Genomic DNA, 19,854 nt, shown 5'->3' with positions numbered 1-19,854 from the left:
AGCACAAACAACAACAAACCAATCGGATTGGTCAATAACGCTACCTTAAAATGAAACAGACAATAGCTGACGTTTTGGCCATATAAGTGGATGAGAGTTGCAGTCAGTAGTTTAAAATCATCCCACGGCATTGAGCAGGGTTTGTACGTGGTGACGTCATCACACCTCCCCCCCATCCACCAACCATCCACCAATACACGATAATATGAAGACAAATGTTTTGCTGGTTGGCTGACTGGAGGAAGGGTGACGTCGACAGGACGCGCGGGCTGCTAGTTACATTATAAAGCAAAAAGTGTTTACGATTAATAGTCTTTACATAAAGCACTGAGTGAGGGATTTCTGGCTTCAAATCTAATTTCAATCGTGAAAGGAAATCCACAAAACTCGTCTTGATCACGGAATTTGTATTGTTCCCTTCAACACGAACACGACCGCGCGTTGGGCAGGGCATCAACACTCATTAATGACATCCACCCTTTTTCTTCACCCCGAGCCCCCAGCCTGTCGCACACCTGTTTATAAACTCTCTCTTCCTATCCTCTCTCTTCCTGCCAATGTATTCTTTGCATTTTAGCCCAAATAATGCATTGGTGGCATCCTTTAACATTTTCCACCAATTTGCAGAGGCGAAATGTTATCTCCCTCGCCTTGTATGCAGGAGTTCGTAGGTTCGATTCCGACTCGGATGCCTGTATATTTGGAGTTTACATGTCTCTCTCCTCTTGGTCAGGTAGATGGGGTTTCCCTACACATTTCTAAATGTGCGTTTAGAGTATTTGGCTGCTATAAATTTCAAAATGATAAGCCACTTCATGGGGCTATCATTTGCTGCCAGGTCGCTTCTGAAAAAAATATATATAGCTGAGTGGTCTTTATCTGTAAAAATGAAGAAAAGTTTATTTAATGGTTTAAAATCCCACATCCCCTTGTCACGCCTTCTTGCCCGTCCCTTTCTTGAACAATTTCTCTGAGCATGGTATTTCGCTCTTTACGTGACCTCCACGTTCAATCGCGGCTGAGTCCCGGCACGGCCCCGACCGCAGGATTAGAATGAGCGCAATGCACTTAGTGATGATCGCCTGGGCTTCATGATCATTTCAAAAGCATTAGAGATGCTCTCAAGGAGTGTACGGACCAAACCTATGATATGGGATTGGCTAATGCTTTCGGTTCCTGAACGTGGTCCGTGTGTGGAGTCTTGGGTCCGGACTGCGTCGCTGCTCGCCGTCATCTCTCTCCGTCATCCGGCCACGCGGAGCTCCACCGCCCTCACCAGCACGCCATCAGTCAGCGGCGAGGCCGGGAGTGGACGGGCGGGACCCGCCGGGAGATCACCCGTGTGTGTCGTCTGTGAGGCGTTAATATCTACGTGTGTACTCGGGAGAAGAGAAGATAACGTTGGCCTGTGTTGTGCCCATGTGTGAAATAAAGAAGAGTACCCTCTAAACGACGTGTCGCAGAAGTCGCTCATTACACATGGAAGGATGTCGGACATACTACCATTGCCGTTGCTTCACATGAAGCTGTGTACTGCGGAACACACATAAAGGTGGCCTCTTAACATAGTTGGCAGTGTTTGTGTGACTCGAAATCTCATCTAAGTGGTTCTCGTTTGATCAACCGTAGAAAAATGAAACTACTCCCAAACTGGAAATTAATACGTTATGATTTTGAGCTATGTGATATTCTAAACGCAAACCTGCCTTACCAGGTTAAAGCACACTATAAATAAAATAGAGATCAATTACTTGGTTGTCTTGGCTATGATCAATCTGGCATTAAACTGCTTCAGATAGCACGCATTCATTATAACTGGACCAAATCACAGTAAACAGTAATAGGTATTCTGTAGACCAGGGCCCGATATATTTACGTATTAATATATTATCACATTACTTTTAATCACATTTGTATCTCTGTATTGCCAAAAACAAACAACAAAGCACAATCTGTAAAATATTACATTTCAGATTTTTAGGACCACGACGTAAAAAAATACATGATTGCAGAAAACATCGAAATGATACAATTTCAAATCAAGGTTGATACAATTTGAAAGATAATGTACAGATTTGTAGAGGTGGATGTAGAACAGCGCTGCTCTATGAACCCGATAATCTCAGAACTATTTTGGCTACGGCCAACATCACTGTTTTGAGCCAGCTGGCCAGGATTGGAAAGAAAAAAATCCTAGCCCACTTAACACCCAGGAAACTGAAAAGCCGCACAGACCAAGATTTCGTGATGTAACATTGACATTAACATTTAAGACTCACAGTAAAACAACAAGCAACATTAAAATATTGATTAAATTCATAATAATAAAAAATTCTTAAAATATCACAAATGGTCCTCAAACTATTCGGGACACTTATTCCAGTGCCCAGCCAGGCTGCTTTTGATATTTAATTTAAAACACCGCAAGCACCAACTTAAAAGCTGTGAGTTGAACGCCAATGTTTCTAGACAACTATGTTTATTTTACCATGCAAGGTCCACTCAGCCGTATTGTTCCCTTTCAGAAGCGACCTGGCCATATAGCTCAACGAAGTGGCTTATCACGAAAATTGATGGCAGCCAAATACTTTATTACCTTTCAGATGATGAATGTTTTGATCAAATAAAACCTGGTATATAAACAGGGTGGTGTTCCCTTAAATCAGTCATCCCCACCTCCGATTAGCACGGTTTATTACGTAACACACATACATACAAATGTATCAACCCGCACTGACGAGGGTGATCATGTACGGTTAAACAAACCCCACGATCGACAAGCCATGGAAAGACATTCATCCAGCAATAGATTAAACGAGAGCTGTCAATGATTATATATGTAAACAAAAATCGTATGGAAATTTAAAAGTAACTTCAGCATATATAGTCATCAGGGGGAGAGACTCCGCAGATAACATAAAGACCCTCGTCAATGCGGTTGATGTCACCTGTTGTATATTTTCGGTCTTGAAATATAAAAATTATAACGAAAAAATGAAAATAAAAAACGTGTAATTATCCAACAACGTATGTAATTATGCAAATAACTTTATGCTAATTAGGAAGGTGTAATTGTGTTAAGTTATGCAAGTGTATGTAAGTATGCTAATGTATGCAATTATGATAATTAGGCCCTGCCTCGTTGTATAGGGTTGTATTATCAATCGGGATAATACACTGAATTGCATGAAGTTATGCAAGTGTGATGTAAGTATGCTGATTAAGCTCGGCTTCGTTGTGGGAGCTGGCATTCAATGTAGAATAAAACTTTCAGCGATACTTTGTCTGTCAGCGCCGAACTCGTAATCGGTGACACATCGCTACTCTGCAAGCCTCGCCATCCTGTGTCGATTGCGGGGCCCACCCCCGGAGCTTGCCGCAGCAAGACTCAATTTCCGTTGACTTCGTAGACTCGTGGCTTCTGCCGATGCAGCTTCCCGGAGCCTGCCACTTGCAGAACTGAATTGTGTGTGTTGTGTCCCTGCTTATATCTAAAATTCTCTCCCCTTGGCTTTCCTTCTCACAAATGACCGGAATTCCTTTGATTTCACTCTCAGCTTGTGGGAGCAGTTGTTTGTCCGGTGTACGTTGTGTGTGTGTGTTCTGATTTATTAAGCAATCTGTTAAGTCTCATCAAGGCCTGGTTCCTGTCCCCCTCCTCAAGCCATCTCGCCAACTGTGGAAACAGATGCTTTCAATTGTCCCTAAGTGTGTTTTTCTAGTTTTCCAACTTCTGCAATGATTAATCTGGAAGGAGGGAGGGGTTCCTTTTGCCCGGTTGCGTTCTCCCCCCCTCTTCCCTCGCCGTTGGAGGTGTTACATTTTCTTGTCTCTCACAAAGAGGGGCGCCGTCTCTTGAAGTGTGACCTCCCGTTACCATGTGTTCTGTTCACTCTTGTGGGTTGTGAGTTGAGAGAAAAAGAAACATTATTTTCCACCCCTTATCTTAGTGTGTATCCCTTTTTGCGGTGTTGACTCTTTAAGTGACTCAAGGTATATTTTGAGCAGTGTTTACAGTACGCCTGGTTTAGAATTTCTTCGTGGTGTTTGATATCTCAAGGGGAGCGCCCTCCCTGCATGTGTGATTTATTGCTACCACGTCCTTCTGGAAGACAAAGGTGGATGGGAGGCTCTGATTCTATGGAATACATATTATCTTGGTCGTGTATGATTGACCTGTTTCGCATTGTATTTCTTCTGGATGACCCTCGGTCTAATACTTTATAATTATTAATTGGTTTATGTTTAACCAAGATTTGTGATCTACCATAGTTGTTACCTCAGGTATTCTTATGGTTTTATTAAGCTTTGTTCTTTGTCCATGTCACCAGGGATCTGTGCTTCTTATTCCCGAGTCATATTTTAATATCCTGAGGTTGGAGATATAACTAAGTTTTGACTTAAGCTTTCGTGATTGCCAGAACTCATATTCCTTGGTTCTTTAGGTAAAGTCACATAGATAGAAAGATACAATAAAAAAACAATATATATGGTGAATAAGATTAGAATAAGGTAAGTAATAAATAAAAGCCACTATTCTCGACCTTTGTCTGGTTCGTAATCTGGGTGAGTGTGTTGGTAGTCTATGATGTAGACTTATTCTTGTCGCGAAGTTTCGAACTTTACCGTTAACTAAAATAAACTACAAAAAAAGTTGTCTGTTCGGTTCTCGCCGCCCGGGAAGAATTGTGGCGCCTATTGTTTGTACGTGCTTTGTGGCGGTCTTTGAAGCCGTGTAGAGATTTCCCCAGAATATCATTAGCACCCCCCCCCCTCCCCCTTTTGCACCGGTTTTTATTTATTTATTACATTTTATGGCTACTTCCTTGCCTGGTGTAGCTTGTGGGAGGCAGCTGCTGTTTGAGGGGAGGGTGTTTGTGTCGCCCCCTTTTTGCCCCAAGCGACACCCCGATTTATTATTATAAAAAAAACAAATATTGGCAGAATTATTCTTAATATCAATATTTGGAAAAAAAGGCCTATATATACAACACACCACAAAATACAAAATAGAAGTTCCTGTTCAGTACCATGGGAGAAATAGGGATACTGGCCCGATTCGTCAATTGGTGCCATATATTGTACTCGCCACCCCTGCACAACGGTCTCCACCAACGGAATCATTTCAAGAAGGTTCACACTCACGCATGGAATTCTCCCTCCTGAGCGTGCTATCCATAGAGGCCCTGGCTGAGAAGATTAGAAAAAGCATAGAGATCAAAGTGCTGTCCTGTGGGGATTGAGTAAATCAAAAACATCTCTATGCAGACAATATAATATTAACCATCACCGAGCCTGTAACCTCAATCCCGGCCCTCCTGAAGGAGATTAAGGAATATGGAGAAATGGCAGGATATAAGCTAAATGTAAACAAATCATAACTAATTACCATCTCCCAGACTCTCAAGGCCTCACAATTAAATTCTGCCCCTTCAAATGGTGCCTTCAGAGGATTAAATATCTCGGAGTCATTATTCCGAGTCGGCTGAGTGAGCTTTTTAAGGTGAACTTCTCCCATCTACCCCAATAGATCCAAACTTCCCTGGCAGTGTGGAATCATATCCCATTGTCTCTTCCTAACAGGGTGCACTTGATTACAATGTTGACCCTCCCAAATATATTGCACCACCTGAGAATGATTCCAACCCAGAAAATGACGGGACCAGTTCATGTATCAACATCCTTGGCCGTGCTTTGCTTGCTCGAGACTGACATCTTGGGGAAGATGCCCCTAATAATTTTGATTGATCAAGGTTGCCTTGAGTCGCCATCGGGCCGTCAAATGGCCTTTTCGCTTTCTCCCACTCGAATGTGCATGGCCACACTACTGTACAAGCGCTTGCGAGTAAGACCGTAAAGATTCCCCCCGGTGTGAAAATGTTCGTTTCTTTATGATTGCGCAAGCCGCTAGACCAGGAGGCGACTGCGGGAGGAATTCTCCTAGGACCCTCAAACAAAGCCATTCGGAATTTGACGTTGGTAGGCACCCAGACTCTGGTTATCCAATGACCAGGAACCGTTCATTCAAGTCCTGAATGCAGGGTTGGACACGTCTGTCATTCAGGAGGGCACCGTGCTAGCCCACACATCACCCGCGCTTCATGAGGGAAATACCGATGGCGGTAAGGGGGCCGTTTCAAATACGAAGCCGCAACAGGTTTCTGATGGATACATTTTGTTCCGAAAATTCTGATTTTTCTGAGTCCCAGAGGTGGGAGTTGAGGGCGCTTTTGCGTGAATTCTCCAATGTATTTAGCAAGGGCAAATTTGACATCAGCCGCACTACGCTTTTGAGTCACCACATCGATACGGGCGACGCCACTCCCATCCAGCAGAACCCTTATCGGCTCAGCCCAAGACAGCCTTTCATACACCACAAGTCTTATTTGAAATTAATCGGCTTCCGATGGGTCTTCATTCCACGCTGGCTATGTTCCAGCGATTGATAGAACTGGTTCTAGCTGGCCTGCAGTGGTTATCGTGCCTGATATGTCTCGATGATGTTATCGTTTTTAGCCGTACGTTTGAAGAACATCTGGAACGGTTACGTGCTGTCATTCTTAAAATGCGTGCGGCGAACCTCAAATTTAAGCCGAAGAAGTGTCATCTGCTCCAAAAAATTGACATCAGCCGCTCGGCAGTTGTATTGGTTATTGGCTGAACCTGGCCTTCATTATTCTTGCGGGTGTTGTTACACGGTGAGTGTGGGAGCTGCTGGTGCTGGAGGGGGTCCAAAGGTTCCGTGTGTTACTGCGTTTTGTTTTTTTCTCTCTCTCTTCCCTTTTCTCTCTTCCTTTTTTTGCCTATTGTTGTTATGTACTTCCATCCTCTTCCCCCATTAGTTACTGTATATTCTGTATATAGTGTATATGTTGTATAGATGGGTTGGGGTATTTGTTTGTTGCGGAACACTAAGGGGTTGTTCGTTTTGTTCTTTTGTTGAAGGGGGAGTTGACAGCCGGGACTGCTGAGTGCTACAAAGGGGGGGGGGGGGGGGGGTTGATGTAGTGACATTGCGGGAAGTCACTGTGCAGTGCCGGCCCTAGAGAGGCACTGTGTGTGGTGTAACCACATCACGGATACCACAAAAGTGTGGGTATAGTACTGGCCTTAGAGGGGCCCGGTGAGCGCTGATGGATAGCGCTTGATGGCACCATGCTTGGCGTGCAGTGCCAACCCTACAAGACAAGGTGTGGGAGTGCTGACCATAGGAATGAGGTTACTAGAGGGCATGGCACTCTGGTTGACCCGAGAGGACACGTGACCAGTTAAGTCTACAAAGGGGCCCAAGTGGTGGCTAGGTGTGGTCACGTGGTTAGCATCCAGATCCTTCCCGAGGATTTTGGAAGGTGGTCATGGCCAAGTGTAGAGCCAGCCACGCCGCAGAGAATATAATCTGGGTCCCCAGAGGGACCGGCGTTGTTGTTCATCCTTGAATAAACCTTTGTCTACGTTCTACGTTCTCCGTTCTCAGTTCAATGAGTCTCCAATATGTGGACCTGGACCCGAGCTGTGGTCCCGGTCCGTAGTAGCTCGATACGTTGTAATTAGTGTAGTTAGCCTGGTGGTCACCACCATAGGTTGTTATTCTGTTAAGGGGTAGTTATCCCGTGTGTTGGAGTTAAATACATGTGTTGCCTCCAAGTCTATGTCTGCGACTCAGTTGAACTCACTCCAAGTCTATTACATCAATAATACGTGACTAAGTTTGATAGTATTATGTAATTTTTTTTAATTGCGGCATTCTCAATTTACAATGTAGTTATCTTGTTAGCCTCACGTATAATTCAGATGAGCTTAGTTGTAATTTCTAAGTCTTTTTCGTATGTATTTAAGTACAGTGCACGTGTAGTGGGCTCACTTGAAAGACACACTGATTCAGGAAGCAACACATTTATTCTATGACCACAATGGGGTAACGACACAAACGCGTCAGGTCAGTCGGCACACTGCCTGACCCAAGTTGCTGAGCATGAAGACTGAAGAGAAGACGTAGCAAGGCGGGTTCTATTGCAGCAAACAGCCCTGATGCAGCCCCGGGACCCCCCTTTCATACCCCTCAGCGTGGCCCCACTCCGCCCTCGGACACGATTTCATCCAGAACTTACTAGAAGGTTCTGGATCGCCTTCCACGTGTCCCCTGCCTGGCTCTGCCCTCGGCCACGCCCCCTTCTGGAACTCACTAGAAGGTACTGGGTCCTACAACACGTGTCCCCTCTGTCACCTTTGGCCTACATGCCATCACGTGCCCCTGCGGCCAATCGGGCTGCTACATCCTCAACTGCCCCCTACTCTGCCAGCCCCAGAGACGTCTACCATGACATATACTCTGCTGGCAGAGGGCTACTATACCCACTATTCTTCTCTCTGTCGGTAGATGGCACTAGGTGCCGTAGTGACCCATTATATGTCACTACACATGTAATGGACACCCACTGTGAACCAGTTAACTACACGGAACATTTATTCGGTTGGTTGGCATTATATATTATATTTTGTTCAGTCATCTTCGCGCAGAATATATACACGTGTGCAATATGAGTTTAATGTGTGAAATTATTCACGTCAATTATGTCGCCATATTTAGATAGGTGGAAGATTGAGGCATCATGCCACGATTGAGCCATTTAATGTCTGTACGCTCTTCGTTAATAAAATATAAGTGTATGCTTTCAGTTTAAATTCTTCATCATCATCATCGGACATGTTTAATCCACTGCTCGATGGATACTGATTTAATTACCAGCTAATGCTCACACACTTGTGTGGTGACGTGGAATGAATCACTGGAGCGCGTGCCGCTGGGAGATTGGTAGACAATGGCATTAGGACTATCAGCCCGTTCTACCAGTTGCAGCTGTGGGCAAAGCATGAAGCCATCTGAAAGATCCAGAGGGGTGCAGGGCCGAGGGTGGAGCCTGGCCACGCTTTTCAGGATATAAGGCGAGCTCCAACGCACAGCCGGGGCAGCTGCGATCTGGAGTGGAATTCGTCGTGCTGTCGTAATTGTGATCGTCACCCTCTTCAGCTGTGGGTTTGGCAGCATGTTGGCTGTCCCGACCCGGTGTGTGGTTATCCCCTAAGGCTCTGAAGGTCGGAATAAAAGAGATAGAGTACCTCCTATTAGTGTCTGTGAACTAGAACACAACATTTGGTGTCAGGCGTGTTAACGAAATTTTTTTTATATTTTAGGGTTGTTATGAATGTTTTTTTCTTCGAATCCTTGAGGGGGAAATAGACTATGCTGAAACACGTGAAGAGGAAGGCTCTCACCCGCATACCCTCGGGCAAGGAGGATTCCCGGGCAGGGCTGGCAACCGGGACCCCTTGTGGGGGGCCCCGGAGTGGTGATCCCGGCGGGGTAGCGAGCAAAGGGCGACGGCTCTGCGCCGCCGCCGGCTGAAGGGGGGCTGCAGGCAATCGGCAAGCGCATCGTGGGGCTGCTTTCCACAGTGTCGACCCTGGTGGGGCAGCTGGGCAGGGAACAGCCGAAGGAAGGGGCTGTGGCTCGGGGGTGGCGAGCGGGCGACTCCACCATCACTGCCGACCGAGGGTAGGAATTGGGTCCCTTTAACCTGCCGCCGACAGCTCATCCGGGGGCACCTTCCCTAAGGCAGCGGCTGCCGCTTCTCAATTAATTTTCGGCTGCGGGGGGTGCTTGGGCGGCCTTCCAGCGGCGGTTCTCCACCACTTGCGAGCTCGCAGGGTGGTCCGATGTGGAGGCGCTACTTATTCTTCCCACCGCACTGGATGACAGCCTTGGCGGCGTTTTTTTTTACATTCCGGAGGTGGACAGAACGAAGCTGCGTCAAGCGTACTCCCAGTTGGCGGCAATTTTTGAAGTGCCGTCCAACGCGGCAGACATTCGTAATACAGAGTTGGGGGGAGACAGAGACACCCCGCGCTTTCTGCAGCGCACTGCTGTCGCTGGCCAAGGATGCGTACCCAAAGATGGAGCGGGCAGGACTGGATTCTCTGGTGCTTGAGAAAATGTTGACGCTGGCTCAGGAAATTAACGTTTGTTTGCCGGCCACAGAGGAGGATGACCTGTCCTCGATTCAGGTAGCCCATTGCATCCAGGCCCACTATAACCTGCGACGACGTGCTGGGGTGACGGCAGGGGCTGGTTTTCCGGGAGAAAAGGGCAACCAGGCTCTCTGAGAGTCTCCCTGGGTGTGCGCGTCAGGTGGTTGGAGCCTGCGGAGGACATTCGGAGTGGGACGACGATGGGACAAGCGGCGGGGGGGGGGGGGGGGCCCATTACCTCTTTCAGTTGTGGCCTACCGGGACACATCTCCAGGGGCTGCCGTGCTGATTTGGGGCCGCCTCCGCTCCTCTGGGTCCAAAGGCAGGTTGCGATAGGTCGCACACCCGGCCGACACAGCCACCTCATGCATCCCATTGCAGTCAGTGTCAGGTGCACACGCCATCGCCCCTCATAGGAATACGGGGTATGAAGGTGGTGCATGATGGTTGGCAATGGACCGCACTGGCACACTGTGTCATGGCAGCGGGATCATCCACAGTATGTGGATTTGTGCAGGCTGTTGAGGTGCGAATGCTCATAGATACGGGGGCATCCGCCACCATGGGTTCAGAGTTTATTTTTAGGACTCTGCCATAGATGTGGGTTGCCTGGGTCTGGTAGATAATCTGTTGCCGCTAATGGTGGGAGTTTAGGCATTGTGGGCTAAATCAAGGCATCTATACGGACTGGCGATATTGAAAGGACGGGCCTGTTGTTGGTTTCAAGTTCGTTAGTGGTGCCTTGTTTATTGTGGAAGGATTTTTGGAAGAGGATGCCCCTCTGGATTTTAATTGACCAGGGTTGTGTGGAGTTACCGTCGGGGCATCGGTTGAGATTTTTGGAGTCCCCTACTGGATGGTGTATCGCTAACACTGTGGTTCAGGCCATGGTGTGTGAAACTGTTAGGGTTCCCCTGGGTGCACAGATGCTCATACCCTTGAGCTGCGGTCACGGCTCGACCAGAAAATCGCTGGGAGTGAGGTTCTTCTAACCCCTTCAAATAGAGCAGTTCGTGGGCAAATTTTTATAGGGCATCAGACCTAGTGTGGGGAGCGGTGGCGCAGCGGTTAACACACTAATGAACATGGCGACCAGGGTTCGATTGTCCAACACCAGTGACAATTATCTGAGCCGGTCCTGGGCCTCCCCTAGATTAACTCAACCTCGAATGAGTATCAATTACAATGTGTAAACAACGCCACTGGGGAGATAAAGGCGGCCAAGCATGGTGCTGGCCACACACCCCATTGTGTATCGTACCAGCCTTCATAGGTGCTGGCTACAGTAGGCTGTTGGCAATATATTGTATTTTAATTAACTATTTGGCACGTTGTTTACGTGACATACCTTACTGGCTGTCGGGTGGTGGAGGGTTGCGACGCATCTATACTTATGGGATCTAATCCTAAAACCTGTATTAACATTTTAAGCTGTGTTCAACCACCACACTACAGGTCTCAACAACACTCACTCACTGGTTCGCTCAATCACGATTATATTATTGCGTATGGAGGCAATAAAAGGTGTCAATTGAATACAGTGTACCAAAAAAAGTTTAACAGTTGTATTGCTATATTCTTGGTTCTTTCGGTAAAGTCACGTGGTTTTCACACCTGATGATTGTTGTGTTGCAGTCGAAACGTCGTGAATTTTATTGTTTTGTTAACGCCGACAATGGTATCTGCAGCGAAACGTCGAATATGAGATTGGAAATTTTGCTCTCTTAACATTTCGGCTATTGCTGAAGTGCCAAATCAATTGGCATGTTTTCCCAAGTGACGACTTGAAGTGATTGGCTCTGTCGGTTGGTGGAGGGTTATACTGAACATTGGCCTCTTACCTACCAAGAGTATAATGACATTTATTTTCGGCACTTCTTGACTCGAGTGCTCGCTCGCCACGTCATGGAGGCCGTGATGGCGTGGAGAAGGCCGTGGTAGCGGAAAGGATGCCGTGATAAACTCGTTCATCTTACACCGACTCACTCGCACATCAATGACTCGCGCAACCACAGACCCAGTCACTCATCATACACTCGCTCACACTACCACTGACTCGCACACATCATACACTGGGAGTGTCATGCTGCCAGCTATGGCTGCAACTTTGGTCGTACATGTTTATAGTATCGTAATACTATTGCATGTTCACCAGCTCACTCCTTGTTTAAAAAATGTTGCTGTGAAGGTCTGGCTCTCAGATTAACTCTCCCAAATAACATATATTGGTAGTGTCCTGATATAGACCGCCTAGTGGGAAGGATGTTGAAGCTGCATCTGCAGAGCTTTTTGGAGGCCTCCCTAAAGGTGAAATAGTTTTAGTGGGTGATCTAAATTGGAATTTGCTAAACCCGCTGGCCGTGGCCACAAATTTTGCAGATGAATTTAACCTGTTTAAATTAATAAATGTCCCCACAAGACCCAACCTAAAAAATCTGGTACAGTCATCTCTGCTTGACGTCCTATTGACAAATGCCCCTCACAATTTCACACTGACTGGTGTTCTGGGTAAAAACCTTGGTGATCGCTCCATTTTTGGGGTGAGATCATCAGCCAGACCCGAAGCACTCGGACACTTCAGCACTCGGGCATTTACTAATGATGTGCTTCACTCGGATATTGACAAGGTCTGTGATATCCCCAACCTAACTACGGCTTGGGAGACCTTCAGGTACACGTTTCTCCAAATTCTTAACAAACATGCTTCGTTGGTTAGATTTAAAACTAGAGGCAACCACCCACCATGGTTTGATCCTTTGATTACAAAGCTCATGAAAACTAGGGACAAGGCTTGGACATGTGCTCAGAAAAGTACTTTGGTCAATGACTGGCTAGAATACAGGATTTTAAGGAATAGATGCGTCAAAAAAATGCCTATTTTTCCTCCTGGAATCACATGGAAATGCCAGGATTTTCTGGAAAACAATCAAATGTATCGAAAAGGCATCCAATACAGATAATCTGCCCATTGAGCTTAACGGAAATGGGGAATATTTTTCAGATCCCAAAAAAATAGTTGACAATGTTTTAACCTTCATTTTTCTGAAGCTGGTAATCTTTTTGATAATGTATTGGGAGTCACCCCTGCTCATGCAAATTCATACACCCCTGTCCAAATATTAAACGACTTTAGTTTCCAGCAAATCCACGAAAGTATTGTTCTGAAACAACTGTCCTACCTCAAAGGGTTTTCCTCTACCGGAGCAGATAGTATTCCCATCTTTGCTTTACTAACTGTTGGTCACCTAATATACAAACCTATAGCCCATATTTTCAACCTGTCCATCATATAAGCATCAGTTGCTCTAGAATGGAAACATTCCTATGTCCGTCCACTTCACAAAGAGGGCCCTAAAGGTTATCCAAATAACTACCGACCTATCTCAATTTTGTCCCCGTTCATGAAAATTTTTGAAAAATTATTGAACTACCAAATTATCAGTTTCCTGTCCACCAACAATCTACTACATCTAAAACAATCTGGGTTCTGAAAAAATACAGCACCACATCTGCTCCATTAGACTCTCTGAATCACATTTACAGTAGCCTTGATACTAAGCAGTAATGTGCCTGTCTTTTTCTTGACCTGTCCAAAGCTTTTGATACAGTAGACCACAACACCCTGCTAAGTAAACTAAGTTGCCTCTGTTTTTCCGAAAACGCAGTAAAATGGGTACAAATTACCTCTTCTCTTACCCAAACTGTATTCACAGATGGTTGGAGGTCAATCGGCGTTAAGATAACAAAAGGGGTTCCACAGGGTTCCATCCTTGGCCCCCTTTTGTTCTCTCTTTATGTCAATGACTTGGGCACTGACCTGGATCATTCCAGGGTAAATCTTTTTGCAAATTACACGATACTAATTACTGCTGGCCGCTCTCCGGATGACTTGATTGCTAAGCTACAGGGTAATTTCAACAAACTACAACATCAGCTAGTTGCTCTTAAACTAGTCCTGAATACTTCCAAAACCAAGGTGCTATGCTTCTCACCTTGACTAAAGCTGGAAGTTATTTTTCCCCAATTACAGTCCTTAAATAATTATCAAATAGAGCAAGTCAAGATCTATAAGTATCTTGGTCATCCTGGATTCAAAACTGAATTTTGAAGATCGCATTGATTATATTGGTAAAAAGACGAAAATATAAATTGGTTTTCTGTATCGACACAAGCCCTGCTTCTCCCCCAATGTTCCGTTTTGCATTGATAAAAGCTACCATACTGCATCTACTTGATTACTGTGACATCGTGTAAAAATCAGCCCCAAGTACTGAAGCTTGATTCCATCTATCACTCGGCCTTAAGATTTACATTGCACTGCCCATATAGGACTCGCCACTGATCTCTCTACATTGGGTCAAACTTAACATCTCTTAATGTTCGACGGCTTGTGCAACAGATCTTATTTATTCACGATGTACTTAGAAAAAATTCCGCAGACTACCTACTGGATCTCGTCTCTGTTTCAAAGAACAAATTTGACCTCAGGTCTTCGCTCATTTACCAGCTTCACATTCCCTATTGCCGTACAAAAACTGGAGGAAGGGCCTTTGCTATTGATGCCCCCAGGTTCTGGAATGCTATTGCCAATAAACTGCAACTTGAATCGCTACCAATGAGATCTTCTCTCAACACTGCTCTAGAGGAGTTGTACACCCCTAGCTGCTACTGCTATTCATTAGCGTAAAATAAAATGTTTCGCTCCAGATGACTACTGCAAAGTATTATCTGTATTTTGATTTAGCGTGCTGATCTTAAAGGTGCATTGAAAAAATAGATACTCCGACTGATGCTTCTGTTGTGGAGTAACTCATTCAGCCAGCTGTGGCTCTAGGGTTTGGTGTTTCAAGTTATTCATCTAGTTTATTGTAAAAAATTCGGTCAGTCCCTATGATCACTGTTACATTGCAATTATGGCTTCATTTTTTGTTATTTCGAAAACGTTTTTTGTTTTGGACATGTTTGTAGTACGGAGTAAGAATGGTGGCCTTAATCTAAGTTTCTTGTTGTTGTTTGACTTGCATCCCACTGGGATTTTTGCACACAGCGTTGGTGTACGGTGCTTTTTCAAGAATATTTTGCTGTTTTTTCCTGGATTTTCTGTTTGCACAGTCACTTCAAGATGTTTTCTTGTTCGTTTTTTCTTGTTTTTTGTTTGTTGCGGTTGCTCCCGATTTCAAGAGCCAAATGGCTCACAGGGCTATACCAAATAAATAAATAAACTGAAATGTATATCGTTAATACTGGTAGGAACCTCCTGGTGACACCAGCCCACAGGGGATCATTGTGACCGTCCGTCGTGCATACAAAAATGGGAGGGGCTGGGTGGGGAGGGGCTGGTCACCCCGTGGTGCCCTTATAAAACTCAACGTTTAACCTACTCACGCCGACTTGTGCCTGCCCTCATAGTCGGGCATATTTGCGGAATACACCACGCCGCCGTTGACCCTGGCCATTGACCGAGCAACCCAACGTTCCTACCAGCTCCCTCCGCTGCAATGTGTTTTGTTAAATTTGAATCACAGTTCCTATGATTACTGTTCTTACATTGTTCTTATAGCTTTATTTTGATTTCGAAAACATGGTTTAAGCCATGTTTCTTGTGGAAGTGCGGAGTTGGCCTGATAACTTAAATCTAAATTGTCTTATGGTTGTTATTCTTTGACTTGCATTACACTGAGATTTTTGCACACAGCGTTGTAATACCGTTTTCTTTTCTGGAAGATTTGCTGTTTTATCCAGGATGTTTCTGTTGCGTGTCGTCGCTTTAAGATGTTCTCTGTTCATATTGTTTGTGGTTGCACCCGACTCAAGAGCCGCATGGCTCACAGGGATATACCAATAATAAATGAAACTTGAAACGAGCCCTGTGCTCATACGACTGGAATCATGACCCCGTTGTTCCCCACTGTCACGCCCGCACGTCCGCGTGTCTGCCCTGGGCCACATTCGCGCCTCTGACTCGACCATCATTGCTAGCGTCACGCTCACCAACAGGGACACTCACTGATGTTCCTCCATTTACGAAAGCGATGCTTTCTTTATAAAACGCGCAAAACTAAATATCAAATGAATTTTCCCATTTAATGCAAAAAAAATCGGGATGCGTTTCGGACATATCAACTCCACTCCTTATCTAAAAATATACACCTATCACTTTTCACAATGCAAAAGTACCCGTAAGGATTTTTTTTACCTTTGCAGGGTATTCACCAAAAGATTTGCATGTTGAATTGACTGGAGGTGATGTGGAGGCTTTGCTGTTGCCCTGCAGGGACACCGTGACGCTGTAGTGGACGGATGATGCAGCCTCCACGGTGCTTCTCGTTTGATCTGGCGCGTGCCGTATGGTGTTTCGTTCACGCGGAAATTCGATTTTGTTCATCTAAAGGTGTCCATAATTTGTCAATTGCATGAACGTGACATTTTGTAAAATCGAACGTTCGTAAATGGATACATGAAGCAGGCGACTGTTGTATATGCCCCCCTTTCCATCTTAATATTAACAAGTAATTTTTGATACATATAGATACATATTTCTATTGTTATTATTTTAACCATGAATAAAAACACCAAACCAGGCCTCGGCATGGCATGTGGAGGTCATATTTACCTTGACCCACTAACACGATTTTGACGTTCAGAGCCCTCCCAGGGTCGGAGGGAGCAGATAGAGAGCAGAGCACAGCGGATTGCAAGGGGCTGACATAAACACAAAGCCAGGGTCACTGGGAGGTTGCGTTAGCCTAGATCTAGTTAAGTCAAAAAAGCTAATTGGTTCTGTATTACTATTAAAGTAACTTAAAGTCGGAATTTAACGACAGGGTAGGCTAAAGTTATTTATCTTCACACCCACTTCAATTGAACCCTGCCACAAGCTATGTCAATGTAACCATCACCCGTCTATTAATTTAATATGAAATGTATTTACATTTTAATAATTTCTATACGACTTGACCCGAAGCCTATAACAATCAGGTTTTTCTAAGTCAACATGAATGCTCTAATCCACCCATACGCAAATAATAAGCAGGGTTAAAGCAAGAGTAGAGAGGAAAAGAAATGCAAGCGCACAGCAAAACTGCAACGTAAGCAAAGGGCGATGTTAAACCCAAGGTCGGAGAGAAAGGGAGATCCCGGCCGTCTTTGTATCCCCACAGCGCGGGGTAGGAGTGTGTATACGCTCGAGGAAACACGAGTCAAACACCACAACGGGAAGCCGACCCAGACCTTGGATTAATACAGAATCATAACTTTGGAACGCTGATGAAATGAAATGTTAACTTAAAACTGTTTAACCATTTCTTTGTGCGTCGGTGAAAGTCGGAGGGAATCTCGCCCCTCCCTCCAGGTTGTGCACCCAGACAGAGGCGCCTTCGAGACAATTTATAACATTTGATTGTTTTACTTGTGGGTTTTATGGTAGGAGTATGACAACGGAATATACCGTGGGTGATGCACACAATGACACACTGACACGTACAGACACACACGGACGCAGATACATACGGACAAATCCTGACACAGCAAAAATCGAAATAAACCCCGCCTTGTGGGCAGGATCCGAGTGAAGGGATTTTTGGGCATAAAAAGAGGATCCTGAGCATTGAAACCTCAGTTCGACGGAGGGGGTCGGCTCACCAGAGTTCGACCGGGGGGGTCGACTCTCGGGAGACAGTTCGACTCGGAGGAGCAACTCGGAAGAGTTCGACCAGGGGGGTCAGAACTCGGGGAGTTCGACTCGGAGGAGGTCGGAACGCGACAGAGTTCGACCAGTGAGTCGGCTCAGGAGCAGTTCAAATCGGGAACGAGAGGAACAGGTCGCGAGCCGGCGAGCTGCAGAGCAGGGGGCGGCGAACAGAGGCCAAAGTGGCCCCGTCGCTACCCACTGACGTTGGCAAGACTCGCAAGGTAGTGAGGCGCCACCGAGTGTGATTTTAAAAGAGCTGAAAAAAAGAGTATTGTTTAAAGTTTATTCTACATTGAGTCCAGCTGCAGAGCGACCGACGCACCAAGCAAGAGCTTCTGCAAACCAGAGCAAGAGCACGTGCGACTTGAGTCATCCAGAAGTGGAGAAAAACCTGCTTTCAGCAAACCAGCAACGAGCACCTTCGAGTTCTCCACCCAGAGAGAGGGAGCGTGCCGATGCAGCTCATCCAGCAGCGGAGAGAAACTGCTGTCGGCAAACCAGCACGAGCGTGATCGCGCAGCTCATCCAGCAGTGGAGAGAGGTGGCCACTGAGCAGCACCGAGAGCGATCAAGCAACTCTCCCCCGTGGACAGAGGCTGGCTGTTGTGTGGAGGAGGGAACGCCGATACGTATGATGCACAACCCCCACTCACCCTGACCGCTCTAAAGGGAGCGAGTATCCCTTTCATACAAGGGACCCGTCGACGTATGTTAACGCGAGAAGACCAACCACACTCACATTACCCTATAAAGAGAACTCCACGATACGATGATGCGCTATGCCCCACTACACGACCAATCTGACGTTCGCTGGACCTAAAGACTCAACTCCAAACAATGACTACTCCACACAATTCATGACACACAAACACACTCAAGTCCGTGAACCATCTGGCCGTGGAAGCATCGACAGTGTGATAACAGTCCGTCGTTTATAAGTATATTCGTAATTTTCCTCTTTAATATTTTGTTTTGGACTGTACTTCTAATCGCATAAGTTACCAACCGATCCATCAATACGAATTAACCCTTGGCACCTTCGCCACGGAGCTACGCTCCCGGGGAGGAATCGTGCTAAACCGATTTTCTGATCATACAATCTTATTCACGAATTAATTAATCTCCCGTGAGATAACACGTTCTGCCGCATACCCTCACACTAAGCCATTTCGGTAATCTTATATTCTGTCCGGTGGATCTGTTGTTACATTTATGCCTTTGGAAATAATAACTGTTTGATTGTGTTTTTATATGAATACCGTTGCATGTGAATCAATCGCCGTGATAACATGCTGACCATTTCAAGCATAATAATCGTTCATATTATAATGTATAAGCTTTTGTGTAGCATAGCATTGGCATGTTCTGACTCTCTCTCTCACTAACGGCAATCGCTTTATGCGGGGTCCATGTGTTATCAAAGTGAAATCGTACAGTCGTTGATGATTCTGTATTGATACCGTGTGGATACCGTGTTGAAGTTCCGAGATTGAGAGTTCGCATACATATTATAGTTAAGGTTTAATTAGAAAATAAATTGATCAATACAGAAGTGGTCGTGTGATTCTTTCCTGAAATTTTTGCATAAGATCTGTATCCTGCGATCAGATATGAACTCGGGAACCTAAACTATAAACACACCAATCCACACTCATTAAACTTTAAAACGAATGATATGAACTTGGGACCTAAAATATGAACACAGAGTGTTAAAGCGAGAATCATTGTATTATGCTGATCAATAATACAAAGTTAGACAACGAGGCCGAATTGACACTAGCGTAACTGCACACGATTGATTGCGTTATCCTGATTGATAACCCCACCTCGTCAACGAGGCGGGGCCTGATTATCATAAAGGCTATCATTAACACAACCACACCCACTCGTATAAATTAATACGATTACCTCTCTAATTAGCATAGTTATACGCATAATTACACGAATGAACATAATTTTGGATTCATTATGCAAATTTCGAATTTCATTTAATTTTCATTACTTTTCATCAATTTTCACACACCCACATATCCAACACCCACTCACTCAAGACTTCACTCACCCACCCACTCACCTATTCACTCCCCCACTCACAAACCCACCCATCCACCCACCCACTCTCTAACTCACACACTCAC

The 19,854-nt window shown here is 45.4% G+C and overlaps 1 long non-coding RNA gene across 1 annotated transcript; it reads left to right on the top strand.

Annotated features, from left to right (window-relative positions):
- Positions 1-7,916: 7,916 nt before the first annotated feature.
- On the top strand, positions 7,917-19,268 carry LOC142906679 (uncharacterized). The gene is made up of 2 exons (XR_012930444.1): positions 7,917-10,348; positions 16,301-19,268. It is a non-coding gene; the product is annotated as an uncharacterized LOC142906679 (long non-coding RNA).
- Positions 19,269-19,854: the final 586 nt, after the last annotated feature.

This window comes from Petromyzon marinus, chromosome 69 (assembly GCF_048934315.1).
Source record: "Petromyzon marinus isolate PM22_M1 ecotype Great Lakes invasive population chromosome 69, UKy_Petmar_22M1.pri1.0, whole genome shotgun sequence".
NCBI classification, from domain to species: domain Eukaryota; kingdom Metazoa; phylum Chordata; class Hyperoartia; order Petromyzontiformes; family Petromyzontidae; genus Petromyzon; species Petromyzon marinus.
The sequence above is the reverse complement of the archived record's forward strand: the minus strand, read 5'-3'. Positions and strand labels throughout refer to the sequence as shown.